At 41.2% G+C, this 14,636-nt stretch overlaps 1 protein-coding gene across 4 annotated transcripts in view; it reads right to left on the reverse strand.

The window, feature by feature from the left end:
- Positions 1-14,636, reverse strand: part of EFHC2 (EF-hand domain containing 2) — a 190,539-nt gene that overhangs the window by 158,524 nt on the left and 17,379 nt on the right. The gene's annotated exons all lie outside the window — the stretch shown is intronic.

Consider the following 14,636-nt stretch of genomic DNA (forward strand, 5'->3'; position numbering starts at 1 on the left):
GCTGCAGTGCAGTGGCACGATCTCAGCTCACTGAAACCTCTGCCTCCTGGGTTCAAGTGATTCTCCACCATGCCAGGCCAATTTTTGTATTTGTAGCAGAGACGAGGTTTCACCATGTTGGCCGGGATGGTCTCAATCTCCTGACCTCCTGATGTGCCCGCATCAGCCTCCCAAAGTGCTGGGTACAGTTGTGAGCCACTGCACCTGGCCCAAAGTTACTCTTTGTGACTTTTCTAACCTGTTTTAAAATGTCAACACATTTTCTCACCATGTATTTTCCCCTCACAAAATGCAAAGGGGCAAATAATTATGATCAATCATTATCCATAAAGTTGTGTCACATTCTTAAATTCATTTTAACCAATTCAAAACATTGAAAATCAGTAAACACAAACCTAATGCTCCATGCTATATAAAACATTAAAAAAATGACTCTTACTGCAAGTAAATATTTAGAACATTAGCTTGCTAATTGGTCTTTCCTATTTGTTTGCCAAGAATGCAAATAGAAAAAAAAACAAAGAGAAAAAAACTGCTCTGCTTCAGAATAAAAAGTGTATGTAACTGTTTTTCACAGAAGTCTAAATATTATTTTCACCAAAACAGAGAACAAAATCTTTTCCTCATTAAAGTAAATATAACAGGAAATTCTTCAGAGCTGACATTCTCCTTTAATTGTAAAACCTTACCTCCCGCCTTTTCTGGTGATCTGGAGAGAGAGGAGGAAACACAGATACAACTACCAAGGGTTGTTGAGAAGGACGTGGCCAACATCAACATTTGTGCACTGCTGGTGGGAAAGTAAAGTAGGACAATCACTCTAAGGAGAGATGTGGAAATATGAGCAAAGAGAGAGGCATATATGTCCTATGACCTAGCCAGTCCACTCCTATACAAGTATCTTGTCCTAGGCACAAGGAACTACATATCAGACTATTTGTTACAGCACTGTTTACAAAAGTGAAAAATAGGGAACCATTGAAAGTCTACCCATAGTAGAAAAGATACAACTCTTTATAAAATGGAATATCAATACAGAGTCTAATATTATATGTATCAACAGACAAATCTAGGCCAGGCACGGTGGCTCATGCGTGTAATCCCAACACTTTGGGAGGCTGAGGCGGGAGGATCACCTGAGGTCAGGCTTTCAAGACCAGCCTGGGCAACATGGTGAAACCCTGTCTCTACTAAAAATACAAAAAATGAGCCAGGTTTGGTGGCAAAAAAAATTACATGTGCACCTGTAATCCCAACTACTTGGGAGACTGAGGCAGGAGAATCACTTGAACCTGGGAGGAGGAGATTGCAGTGAGCCGAGATCATGCCATTGCACTCCAGCCTGGGCAACAAGAGCAAAATTCTGTCTCAAACACACACACATACACACACACACACACAAATAGACAAATCTGAAAAACTGTCAGGCCAAAAATATAGGTAGCTGAAGTACACATAAAATTTCACAACACATACATAAACCTAGAAAATACTCAAAAAATACAGTAATATTTATGGATAATACATGCATAGAAATGACAAGCAGCAAATTCAAGATTATGTAATATTCATGATAATAAATGAACACCCATATGCCCCACAGCCCTGCATAACAAATAAACACTTCAGATATAACTGAAGCTTTATCTCAGAGCTCATAGCCCTGCCTCCCTTCTCCAGAGGTAACCAGTATCCTGAATTTGTTTCTTTAATGTTAGCACATTGCCCACTACTGTATATAGCCAGGGCAATAGCGTCTTGTAAAACATGATGCCTTGGCAGGGAAGTCTGATAGGGTCAAAAAGACCTCATTTCCTTCTGTGGTAAAGGCAGCCTGGAAGAATGGGAAAAGCCGGAGCAGCCCTCCCCAGGGGAGTCAGGGCCGTAACAGCTGCCCTGGGCAGATAACAGCCCAACTCTAGGGCTGGGGGAGGAAAGCCAGATGCAATGGTTAAGATGGTGAGCTGTAGCTGGTTCTACCCCTTAGGGAATCAATTGTCACTACCTCCACCATTCCCTCCACTCTGTCTCTCTTTCTTTCTCTCTCTCTTTCTCTCTGTCTCTCTCTCTCTCTCACACACACACACACACACACACACTTGCTCACACATACAATCAGATTACCACAAGTGAGTCCCAGATCCCCACAGAACAAAGCAAAAGTTGGGTTTGAGAAAATGAGTGGTGGAATAATATATAATTTTATAATGATATACTGTCTCCTAAAGCAGGTAACTCCGAGTAATCACAAGTCACCTTGAACCAACAAATGTTTCTTAAGTACTTACTATAGTCCTAGCTTTGTGCCAAATACACAAGTTAAAATAAGCGTAAGACTCAGCCCCTGCCCTGAAGTAAAAAAAAAAAAAAAACCACAATCTTGCAGAGGAAGCAAGATTTAGATATATACAATGATATGGTTTGGATGTTTGTCCTCTCCACATCTCATGTTGAAATGGGATTCTCAATGTTGGAGGTGGGGCCTGGTAGGAGGTGACTGGAGCGTGGGGGCAGATCTCTCATGAATGGTTTCACACCATCCCCTTAGTGATAAATGAGTTGTCGCTCAGTTAGTTCACATGAGATCTGGTTGTTTAAAAGAGTCTGGGACCTGCCCGTTCTCTCTCTTGCCCCCACTCTCACCAGGTGATACACTGGCTCTCCCTTTGCCTTCCACCGATTGGAAGCTTTCTGAGACCCTCATCAGAAGCAGATGCCAATACCACACTTCTTGTACAGCCTGTAGAACTATGAGCCAATTAAACCTCTTTTTTAAATAAATTACCCAGCCTTATGTATTTCTTTATAGCAACAGAACAGCCAAATACAGAAAACTAGAAAACAGTATAGCTACCATTTTTGACCACTTACTAGGAAATGGATGCTTTACTAAGGGTTTTATATCTTATTTCACCTTCACAGAACTATGTCATCAGTGTTATTACTGCCATTTTTCCAATGAGGAAACCAAGGCAGAAAGAGGGAGACTAGCACACCCAATGTTACACAGTAAGCAGTGGAGCCTGCATCTGAATCTAAGGTCATGCGACCTTAAGCTCTGGTAAGTGTATGGCTGACCAGAGTCCCCATAAGAGAGGAGAGGCAAGGATGATCTGAGCAGGATTACAAGCGATATACTGCTGCTGAGCTGATGGTGCCTAGGGTGAGGGGCGAATCTAATAAAAAGAAAGTCAAGTTCAAGTTTGGAAGGAGGGTGAGTTAGAGTAGAATATATAGGAGGACTATATCATGAAAAGCCTCTCATGTAAATATCTTAAAAGTCTCCTTCATCAGAACACTGGAATATTTACTAAGGCCTAATACTGGCCAGGCCCCATTCTAGAGAGTATGGTATAAAGATGAAGTCACAACCAGCCTTCCTTCCCCTGAGGAGCTCTCTCCACTATTCAAAGTTTTCTCCATGGATCTAGGTTTCCATATTCACATGGAAAAAGCCCTTGCCACTGTTGAAGTCCTCACTCAGCTACCTGTCCCCCAGATTTTCACAATTTGTTCATATGTACCCTCGTCTTTGATCAGACTACATCTTACAGCCTATAAGGTACCTTAATGTCTATTCAAAGTCATGTCCCTGGTCAGGCTCTACCTCTACACGAACCCCTCTCCCCATCAAGGATCAGCTCATATCCCACTACAAAGTCATCCCTTTCACAAACATCTGGTGAGCATCCATTGGGTGCTAAGTTGTGAGAGACTCTGGGGACATGGCTTGGGCAAGTCACAGCTCCCAACCCTAGAACAGAAGCCAGTGATTATGGCTCTGGATTTGGCACTGGGTTTCATATACATGGCACCAAAAACACAAGCAACAAAAGGAAAAATACATTGGACTTCATCAAAATTAAAACTGTCTGTGTGTCAAAGGATACTATCAAGAGAATGAAAAAAATCCACAGAATGAAGTCTGGGTGAGGTGGCTCAAGCCTGCATCCCAGCAACACTTTAAGAGGCTGAGCTGGGAGAATCACTTGAGCCCAGGAGTTCAAGACCATCCTGGGCAATATAGTGAGATGTCATTTCTAGAAAAACAGACAAACCAACAAACCAACCAACCCATAGAATGACAGAAAATATTTGGAAATCATATATTATAACGGTCTATTATACAGAATAATAAAGAATTCTTACAACTCAGCAAAAGCACACACAATTCAATTTAAAAATGGGCAAAGGACTTGAATAGACATTTCTCCAAGGAAGATATACAAATGGCCAATAAGCACATGAAAACATCTTCAATGCCATTAGTCATTAGGGAAATGTAAATCAAAAGTACAGTGAAACCAGACACAGTGGCTCACACCTATACTCTCAATACATTGGGAGGCTTAGGCAGGCAGATCACTTGAGTCCAGGAGTTGGAGATCAGCCTGAGCAACATGGTGAGATCTTGTCTCTACAAAAAAAAATACAAAAATTAGCCAGGCGAGGTAGGGCACGCTATAGTCCCAGCTACTCGGGAGGCTAAGGCAAAAAGATCGCTTGAGCTCATGAGGCTGAGGCTGTAGTGAGCTATGAAGCCATGATCGCACACTGCACTCCAGCCTAGGCGACAGAGTGAGACCCTGTCTTAAAAATAAATACATACATACATAGATGCATACATACAATGTGACACTTCACACTCACTAGGGTGACTATAATTTTTTTTAAATAGAAAATAAATGTTGGTGAGGATGTGGAGACATTGGAACTCACACCTTGCTGGTGAGGATGACACTAATGTGGCTGCTGTGAAAAACAGTCTGGCAGCTCCTCATTAAGTTAAACAAAGAATCATCATATGATCCAGCAGTTGCATTCCTCAGTATATTCTCAGGAGAACTGAAAACATACATCCACAGAAAGAAACTTATATACAAATATTCATAGAAGCTTTATTTGCAATAGCCAAAAGGTGGAACCAACCCAAATGTCGATCAGCTGATGAATGGTTAAACAAATGTGGTATAACCATACAATGGAATATTATTCTGCCATCAAAGGGAACAAAGTATTGATACATGCAATGTGGATGAACCTTGAAACGTTATGCTAAGAGAAAAAAGTCAGATAAAAAGGGCACATATTATATGATTCCATGTATATGAAATATACAAAATAGGCAAATTCACAGACAGAAGGCAGATTCATGGTTGCCAGGGACTGGGAGGAACAAAGAATGGGGAGTGACTGCTTACTAGGTACAAGGATTCCTTCGAAGCGATGAAAATGTTCTTGAAATAGTGGGGACAGCTACACAGCATTGTGAATGTACCAAATGCCACTGAATTGTAGACTTTAAATGGTTAAAATGGTAACTTTTATACTTTGTATATTTTACCACAATAAAAAAAAACCCAGCCAGCATGAGATTCATACACCACAAATGAGCTACGTGATGACCAAGCCCAGGGATGGGCAGATTCATGAGGCCCTCCCTGACTACCAGCCCTTCATCATGTACATGCACCATAATATGTGCACATACTCATGTCTATTTTATCTCCTCAACTAGATGACACATTTTTTAGACTCTGGGACCGTGGTGTGTATTTCTTCCTTTTTCTATGTCCCCTCACCATCTAACATATTGCTGCAAATACAGGAAGCCCATAACATTTGAATGGTAGATTCACTGCTTGCCAAATTGAACGTTGTGGGTCTGAATCAAATAGGCAACAAGGAGCCATTTGTTTCCCCAGGGACACAGGGACAATATGAGGCAGCATGTCTGAAGACAGATCCACTAAGTGTGAGCAGGGTGGGTTGGAAGGGGGAAGGTCTGAAGGCAAAAGACTTTTTTTTTTCTTTTTTTGAAACAGAGTCTCACTCTTGTCACCCAGGCTGGAGTGCAGTGATGTGATCTCGGCTCACTGCAACCTCTGCCTCCCAGGTCTAAGCAATTCTCCTGCCTCAGCCTCCCAAGTAGCTGGGATTACAGGTGCCCACCACCATGCCCAGCTCATTTTTGTATTTTTATTAGAGATGGGGTTTCACCATGTTGGTCAGACTGATCTCAACCTCCCAGGCTCAAGTAATCCGCCTGCCTCAGCCTCCCAAAGTGCTGGGATTATAGGCATAAGCCACCATGCCCTGCACAAAAGACTTTTAAAGAGGCCACTGCCAGGTCTTAACATGAAGATCTTCAACCAATATTCAACTGTAATTGATTAAGCAAGGCACAACACGCCAACCCTTGAGCTAAGCGTCCCTGCACACAAACACCCAGGCCACTCTTTCCAGGGATGCCACCCTACCTGGTAATGGAGATGATTTCAGAGGACACGCAAGAATGTTCATCTTCTTCTATCCTCTTCCTTTTGATTAAGGTAAGACTAACTCTCAATTTGATAGTACTGACTATAGCTCCCAAACACTCGCCTATATAAAAGAAAGCAGGCCTCAGGCTCATAACTTTTTGTAGGCATCAAATCTAAAAACACTGTTTTGTTTTCATTTCTTTTCTTACCATGGCCTCCCACTTAGATCGAGTGGTGTGGCTTTTGTTTATGGTAAGGACATAAAGTTTCCCTTTTAAGTATGTTTTAGTTTTCCAAAAGTGATTCAATTCACAAAGAGATATTAAGTAAATAATGGATCGGTTGGCAGGTAGATACATTTTTTTAAATTCTAAAGGTAGCATGTATGCTTCTAAAGTTTCACAACCTCTGACCCCATCAAACAAATGTCACAGGAGTAGATAAGTTTATTTTATTTTATGTATGTACGTATGTATGTATGTATGTTTATGAGATGGAGTCTCGCTCTGTCACCCAGGCTGGAGTGCAGCAGTGCGATCTCGGCTCACTGCAACCTCTGTCTCCTAGGTTCAAGCGATTCTCCTGCCTCAGCCTCCCGAGTCACTGGAATTACAGGCACGCACCACCACGCCTGGCAAATTTTTGTATTTTTAGTAGAGCTGGGGTTTCAGCATGTTAGCTAGGCCTGTCTCAAACTCCCAACCTCAGGTGATCCGCCCACCTCGGCCTCCCAAAAGTGCTGGGATTACAGGCATGAGCCACCGTGCCTGGCCTGGAGTAGATAAGTTTAAAGCACCTGGGAGGAGGACAAGAATTAGGAGACAGAGAAGAATAGTAATCCAGGAAGCAATGTGACCCTCAGGACCCATGTCACATCCACAGTGTTCAGGAGCCTGGAGCAGAACAAGGGAGAAGGCAACAGGGATTGACGGGCAGGCATAACAAAAGGGCTGGGAAGGGTAGACTGAAGACACCTCGAAGGCGCTGGCCAGAAGACAGAGTGAAGTGGTAGGATAAGCCACACAACTAAGCAAACAACAGCGACTGCAGTCAACTTATGATCTCCATACTCACGTGGGCCCTAACTGTCTCTCCTTGCAGTACTGGCTTGCTTGCATCCCTGGTAAGTCAGTGATCGACAGCATTAGCCTCTCCCTTCTATGGCCTCCTTTCAATGACTCATAAAGACACTCAAGTCTTTCACTTCTTAGAGAAAGAAAAGCCTCCTTCAGCCCTTAGTCTTGCTTTCATTACCGCCTTCACTCCCTCCCATCCTCTATCTTCATGTTTCACGAAACAGTAGTCTGCAGTCACCAAAGAGTCCCTTCTCCCCTCCATTCACTCCTGCACTCTGGATTGTCATTCAATCTCCCCTATTAGGCCTTACCTAGTGTTTGAAAGGTCTAGAGTCCTCTAACTTGAGACATGAGGTTAAGCATATAAACAGAGGCCAATGCCTTGGAGGTTTAAAGAAGACTGGATTTTGTTTTGAGCTGGGCATAGTAAAGATCATTCTGGCTACAATACAGAGAACTGGAGATATTGCAATAGTTCAGGCAAGAAATGACAGTGGCCTAGACCAGGGTAACATAAGTAGAGACAAGTGGAAGTGATCAAGTTCTGTATATCTTGAAGGTGAAATAAAAAGGATTTACCAATAGATTAGATGTAGGGTGTGGAAAAAGAGATGAGTTGTTAACAACCCCAAATATTTTAGCCTGAACAACTAGAAGAATGGAGTTTTGGATGCTGGGATGTAGAATGTTGGGAGAGAACTTAAATGAGAATTCTGGAGGTAGGAGGCAGGGACAGGAGTCCAGAATTCTATTTTGGACATGTTACGTTTCAAGATACCACTCAAGCAAGTAGAAATGTGGACTAGCAGGTGGATACAGGAGTCTGAAGTTCAAGCAAAAAGTCAAGGCTAGATGTAAAAATTTGACATACATCAGTTGATGGATGGTATTTAAGGCTACAGTGCTAGAATGAATGATGATAGTGCAGAAAAAAAGTCCAAGACTGAGCTTTAAAATATGCCAATGTTATGTGATTAAGGAGATGGGACAGAATTAGCAAACAAGACTAAAAAGGAGTAGCTGGTAAGATGTGAAGAACACCAGGAGAGTTGAGTATCATGGAAAATACATAAAGAAAGCATTTGAAAGAACACATGACTCACTGTGTTAAATGCTACTAATAAGTCAAATGAAGACGAGGCTTGAGACTTGACCCCCTGATTTGGCAACACGGAGGTGGCTGGTGACCTTGACTAGAATGGTTTCAGCAGAATCATGGGGACAGAAATAGCTTGTGAACCATATGGCTCCTTGAACAGCTCCAGGTAACGTATCAAAACTCTTGAGTTTCTAGTATTTATAATTTCCTTAAAATAACCCAAGCTCAGAAAAATTCAAGAAATAAATAAAAGATCATCTAAATGTCATCTCTTAAAGTCTTCTCTGACTGCCAGAGGCAGAACATTCTGTTCCTGTATAGATCTTCTATTAACGTCTGGAAGATTACCCTGTCTTTAACTATTTAGGAACTTACCCTTTCCCCTCCCCCGCCCCCCAGCTGTATCACCAGGGCCAGGCCAAGTGCCTAGAACACAGAATACCATGTTAAAAAAAAAAAAAAAATAGATGTGCCTTTGAAAGGGCAGCAGTGGTGCAGACAGAAACAATCTCACAATCTTCTTCTTGATTCATTCATTCAACAAATCAGCCCCCTTCTATATGCCCATAATTCCTGTATAGCCATCAGTGTACTTAGAACACTATACTATAGTTTTCTGTTTATTTACTTGTATTTCATACTAGAGTTTGTACTTTCTGACAGTAAGGACTATAGGGCCTGGCACATAGCAGGTGTTCAGTGATCATCTATTGAACGAATAGAACATAAGCTGTGGATTCTTTACAAACAATCAGATATTGTCAGCTGATCTTTCCCTGTTCACGTTACCTGGGTTAGACCCTTTTAAATCTAATAATCAAACATTTGGAATGGAGAGCAGAACCAGGGAGTAATAGGGTCATAAAGGACAGGACAGGAGATCTGGCATCAGAAGCCTGGCCTCTACCTTCCAGCTTTGCCTCTATGGGCCATGTGATGCTGGAGCAGTCACTTTACGTCTCCAGAGACCTCTATCTTGCCATGTCTAAAGTGAGAATAATAATACCTGCTTCACGAGACAGTGGTTAGCACCAAATGAGAGAATCTCTGTGACTGCCTGCTTATTAGCATTTGTTATTTTGTTTTCTCAAGAGGAAGGACTTGGTATTAGCTTTTAGAGAGCTGCATCAGAGCTCCAGTAAAAAGAGACCAAGTACAGGAATTCTAGACTAGTGTGGCCAACATGGTGAAACCGTGTCTCTGCTAAAAATACAAAAATTAGCCAGGTGTGGTGGCATGCACCTATAGTCCCAGCTACCCAACAGGCTGAGGCAGGAGGATCGCTTGAACCTGGGAGGTGGAGGGTGCAGTAAGCCAAGATCGCACCATTGCACTGCAGCCTGGGTGACAGAGTGAGACTCCATCTCAAAAAAAAAAGGGACCAAGTATGACTCCCTTACTAACCAACCTAAGAGCTTATATGTTCTCATCCACAAATAGATTTATAGATTTATCTCCACTTCTATGACATTACTGGTCATAATATTTACTCCAGGAACATGTATAAATTATCTGATCATCATTCCTCTGTCAAACTTCACTTTTAACACTGTTCCTCTTAGTTCCATGGAAGCAGGGCCACAGTCTGTCTTATTTCTCATTCAACATTTAACACAGGGCCTGATAGGTATGAGTCAATAGTTCTTCAACTTAAACCATACCATCTACTTTTAAGATTTATTTTTTGGGCAACCCACTGTAGCGGACCCTATGCATATAGATTAGGCTATAGGAATTCAAAGGAGTATACTATGGAGTGGTAGATGCCAGAGAAATATTCATGTAGAATTTGAGTCTTAAAGTAAGCCTTGAACCATGCAGTGAATTTGGGCAGAGTAAGAGAAAAGACCCTGAAGCATGTTGGCCCAGCTAGATACAGCAGCATTTCCTATAGTTATGGGACATAAATGTTGAACAGTTGATATGGAAATCAATCCACAGAGAGCCTTAAATAGCAAAATCAGACACTTAAATGACATCTTACGGGGTATAAGGCCCATTTCTGTTGTTATTTCTAAAGAAGGCTGAAGAGGTGGATTGAAGTGAAAGCACCCTCCACAAGGCTAGCCTTCCCTTCCTGGTCACCACCACAGCTGCACAAGGAAGATAAGGGGCTAGAAAACACAAGGGCAGAAGAGAGATGTCTGAAAATGCCTTTGCAAAAATGATGGCAGTAAAAGAAATGGTACCTAACTGACTCCATCATGCTTCTAACCTCTAAGGTATTCATTCCTGGGCATAGGCCAAACTAACTTTGGGAGGAATTTATAGTTTAAATTTAAAACAAAGATGATAACAGCCCCTCCCCGAAACAAACCCCCCTTCCTTGCCGGGGCACTGGATTGCCTCTGTAAAACTAATAAATTAACCACAAGATAAGAAATTATGGCTTAGGAGTCACGCAGCCAGAGGCCACAAGATTCCTAACCTCCCAAACTTCTCCCATAGATAACATTACTATCATAAAACCTAAGACTGGTGTTCAAGGTATTTTTCAGACCCTTCATTCTGATGGATCAGCTGGCACCACCCAGACAGGTAAACTGGCTCATTTGGTCTGTAGTCCCCATCCAGGAATTAACTCAGTGCAAGAGGGCAGCTTCAACTCCCTATGATGTCATCTCTGAACCAACCAATCAGCATTCCCCATTCCCTAGGCCCCTGCCTGCCAAACTATCTCTTAAAAACCTCTGTCTCCAAATTTTCAGGGAGACTGATTTGAGTAATAAAACTCTGGTCTCCCATTTAGCTGGCTCTGAGTGTATGTAACTTTAATGCAGTTCCTCCTTCTTCATAAATCAGCCATTATCTGGGCAGTGGGTAAGAAGAACCCATTGGGCAGCTACATGCTTGCTGCTTTGAGGGGGCAGCAGCCACTGAACACCCAACACCACCCCCACCCCCGCATACATACACACACACACACACACACACACACGTGCGCATGCGCATACACACACACACAATTGCTACAAACTCTTACCAGCACATCTTTGTCCAACTATAATAGTAACAATAACTAAGAATATCATATGACAGGGCCCTTTAATTTTAAACATTAAAACCCACCAAGGTCAACAGAGTTGTGTGGAAGCATGTGGGGCCCATAAAATCCACTGATACTATAAAAATTGAAGAGAAACCAAAATATATCAAAGTCAGAATGCAGTTCATTCAACTGAGTTGCTACTAAATTTATGAGCAAATTCTCTACTCAAAAAGTATTAGCCAGATACTTGTTAAATATTTCCAATTCTCTTGCTAAACAAAATAAAATCAGTCACACCTAATTACATAATGTTTTTAGCATGAAAAGAACTATTACTAAAACATCTCCAAAACTCTGGACTTGTGAGTTGTGAATTCGCACAAACTCAAAACAACAAAACACACACTTTTTTTAAGTTCAGTGATGCTAATTGCTATTGTTACTCTAATTGACGTAGCATACAAAACTCCATTTTTGCACTATTAGAGTATTAACTTGAAATTTCAATTCAGAATTCTATACTTTAGAAACAAACACGTTGAGAATTTGTCTGATATGATGTAACAGTCCATAGGGCACTTGTTTAAAATATTTGCCCCACACACACACCCTACACACATACACAAGCTTGAGATTTGCCATTACAGCCTCTTAAGATGGCATGGCAACTTTTCCTTTGCTATAGTGACTAAATTGGTACTCAGTCTCAATTCAAGGAAATTAGCAAGTGTCTTAGCAAATGATAAAGTTAGGAGCATAACTATTCCTAGATCAGTGCTCCTTGGCATCTCAACTCCCTGACTCCCATTCCACCACTGTTGGAAAGGTGGCAGTCAAATCCAGACTCTCTGCTTCATATCAAATTAAAACCTAATACCAGCACCCCTACTTCATTGCTAAAAATTGGAAGGGCAATTTTAGCACATGCGTAGGTTAATTAATCAATTAGTTATCAAGGCCGCTACAGAAACCGTAAAGTTAATCCAAACTGAGAAGCTGGCTATAGTCATCTACATCAGGAGCTGTTGATCTGTTTGCAATCTCTATTTCAGAATTCCAGAACAGCAGTCTCTTGTTTCTTTCTAGGTTACACTCAACAGCCCAGATGCTCGACAACCACAAGGCAAAGGCAGGAAGAATGAGGTGCTTGGTAAGAATTTGACAGCTTACTAGGACTACCATGAGCTAGATAAGCAGATGTAAATGTCATTTCTGTTGCCATGACAGCTAACAATTGTAGCACTGTTCTAAGCACTTAAAAAACATTAAACTTTTTTTTTTTTTTGAGACAGGGTCTTGCTCTGTCACCCAAGCTGGAGTGCAGTGGCACAATCACAGTTCACTGCGGCCTTGACCTCCTGGGCTCAAGCTGTCCTCCCGCCTCAGCCTCCTGAGTAGCTTGGGACTACAGGTTCACACTACCACACCCTGCTAAGTTCTGTATTTTTTGTAAAGATGAGGTTTCACCATGTTGACCAGACTGATCTTGAACTCCTGGGCTCAAGTGATCTGCTCACCTCAGCCTCCTAAAGTGGTGGGATTACAAGTGTAACCCACCATGTCTAGCCACATCAAATTCTCTTAATCAATGGAGGCATTAAAGGGTGGAAACGAGAAGGAGAGGAGGTGGAGAGAGGTTGGTTAACAGATAAAAAATTACAGTAGACAGATGAAATGAATGCTAGTGTTCTGTAGCTCTGTAGGGTGAATATGGTTAACTATAATTTATTACATATTTTCAAAAATCTAGAAGAGAAGATTTTGAATGTTTCCAAAACAAAGAAATGATAAATATTTGAGGTGATAAATATGCTTGATTTGCTCATTACACATTGTATACAGATATGGAAATACTGCTCTATATCGCATATATATGTACAAAAAAAAGGGAAAACCCAGTGGAAAGATGGGCAATGGATTTGAAAAGGCACTTTACAGAAAAAGGAAGTGGAAATAGCCAATAAACATACTAAAATATAGTTAATCTCATTAATAAATGAGATATGCACATTTTTTTAATGCTCTTAATCCTCAGAGAGAAAATCTCTACCTATATTCTATCATCATCCCCATTTTGTACATGAGGAGTCTTTTTTTTTTTTTTTTTTTTGATCCATGGTCTTACTCTGTAGCTCAGGCTGGAGTGCAGTGGTGCAATCAAGGCGCACTACAGCCTTGACCTCCTGGGCTCAAGCGATCCTCCCACCTCAGCCTCCTGAATAGCTGGAACCTCAGGTGCATGCCACCACACCTGCCTAATTTTTGTATTTTTTTCAGAGACGGGGTTTCACCATGTTGCCTAGGCTGGTCTCAAACTCCTGGGCTCAAGTGATCTGCCAACCTCAGCCTCCCAAAGTGCTAGGATTATAGTCACTGCGCCCAGCCTAGATGGGGATTCTGAGAGACAGAGTTTTAGTAATTCGCCCAAAGTCACTCAACTAGTATAAATGGTGAATCCGGGATACAAACCCAATACCTGAGCCCTTAAGCATTAGGCCTAATATTCTTTGTGCTTTTTTGAGAAAAGTAATAGATGTCTCCTTGTTTAAGTCATCGGATTGAATTGTTACTTTTGCTTTTGGCAAATATAATAGCAAAAACATCCACCATGATCTGGAAGGGAGGAAATAGACCAGATAATTGGATCTAGACTCAATCCCTTAAAAGCTAGGGAAGTATTAAAAGAGAGTGCTGTAGCAATCCCTCTACAGTCACCAGCAGTTACTGGAAATTTGGGAACTGAAGAGAGACAGTTAATATTTAATATTTTGATAAACATTAACAAACCTTATTTTTCTATTTTTTGAGGTTAATAGAAAATTTGATATAGAATTATCTAAAACTATCATTCTTAGATATTTCTGCCTGATCAGGTTCTGAACTAATTTGCTTCTATTCTATGAATAGTGTAGGTTTTTTTCCTCTTTCATCTAATATTTATTTTAGAAATTCATTTTATCTTTTCTTCTTTTCTGTACTTCTATGGAGAATAAAAAGTCATTCAAAAGAGGCTCTCTGTGAGCCTCTCAGAGAAAATAACAAAATTGCCTCAGGTATACTGGGATCTGAGAGTGTAAGACTATAAGAGCATGAAAGCTACCATTATTTATTAATTAAGCTAAATCACTCAAAAACTAACACCAAATGTGCAAATTTAAAAAGCATGTCAAAGAAAACCTCAAACATTTTCAAGCTAATTTTCCTTTCTT

The sequence above is a fragment of the Callithrix jacchus genome, chromosome X (genome assembly GCF_049354715.1).
Source record: "Callithrix jacchus isolate 240 chromosome X, calJac240_pri, whole genome shotgun sequence".
Lineage (NCBI taxonomy): Eukaryota > Metazoa > Chordata > Mammalia > Primates > Cebidae > Callithrix > Callithrix jacchus.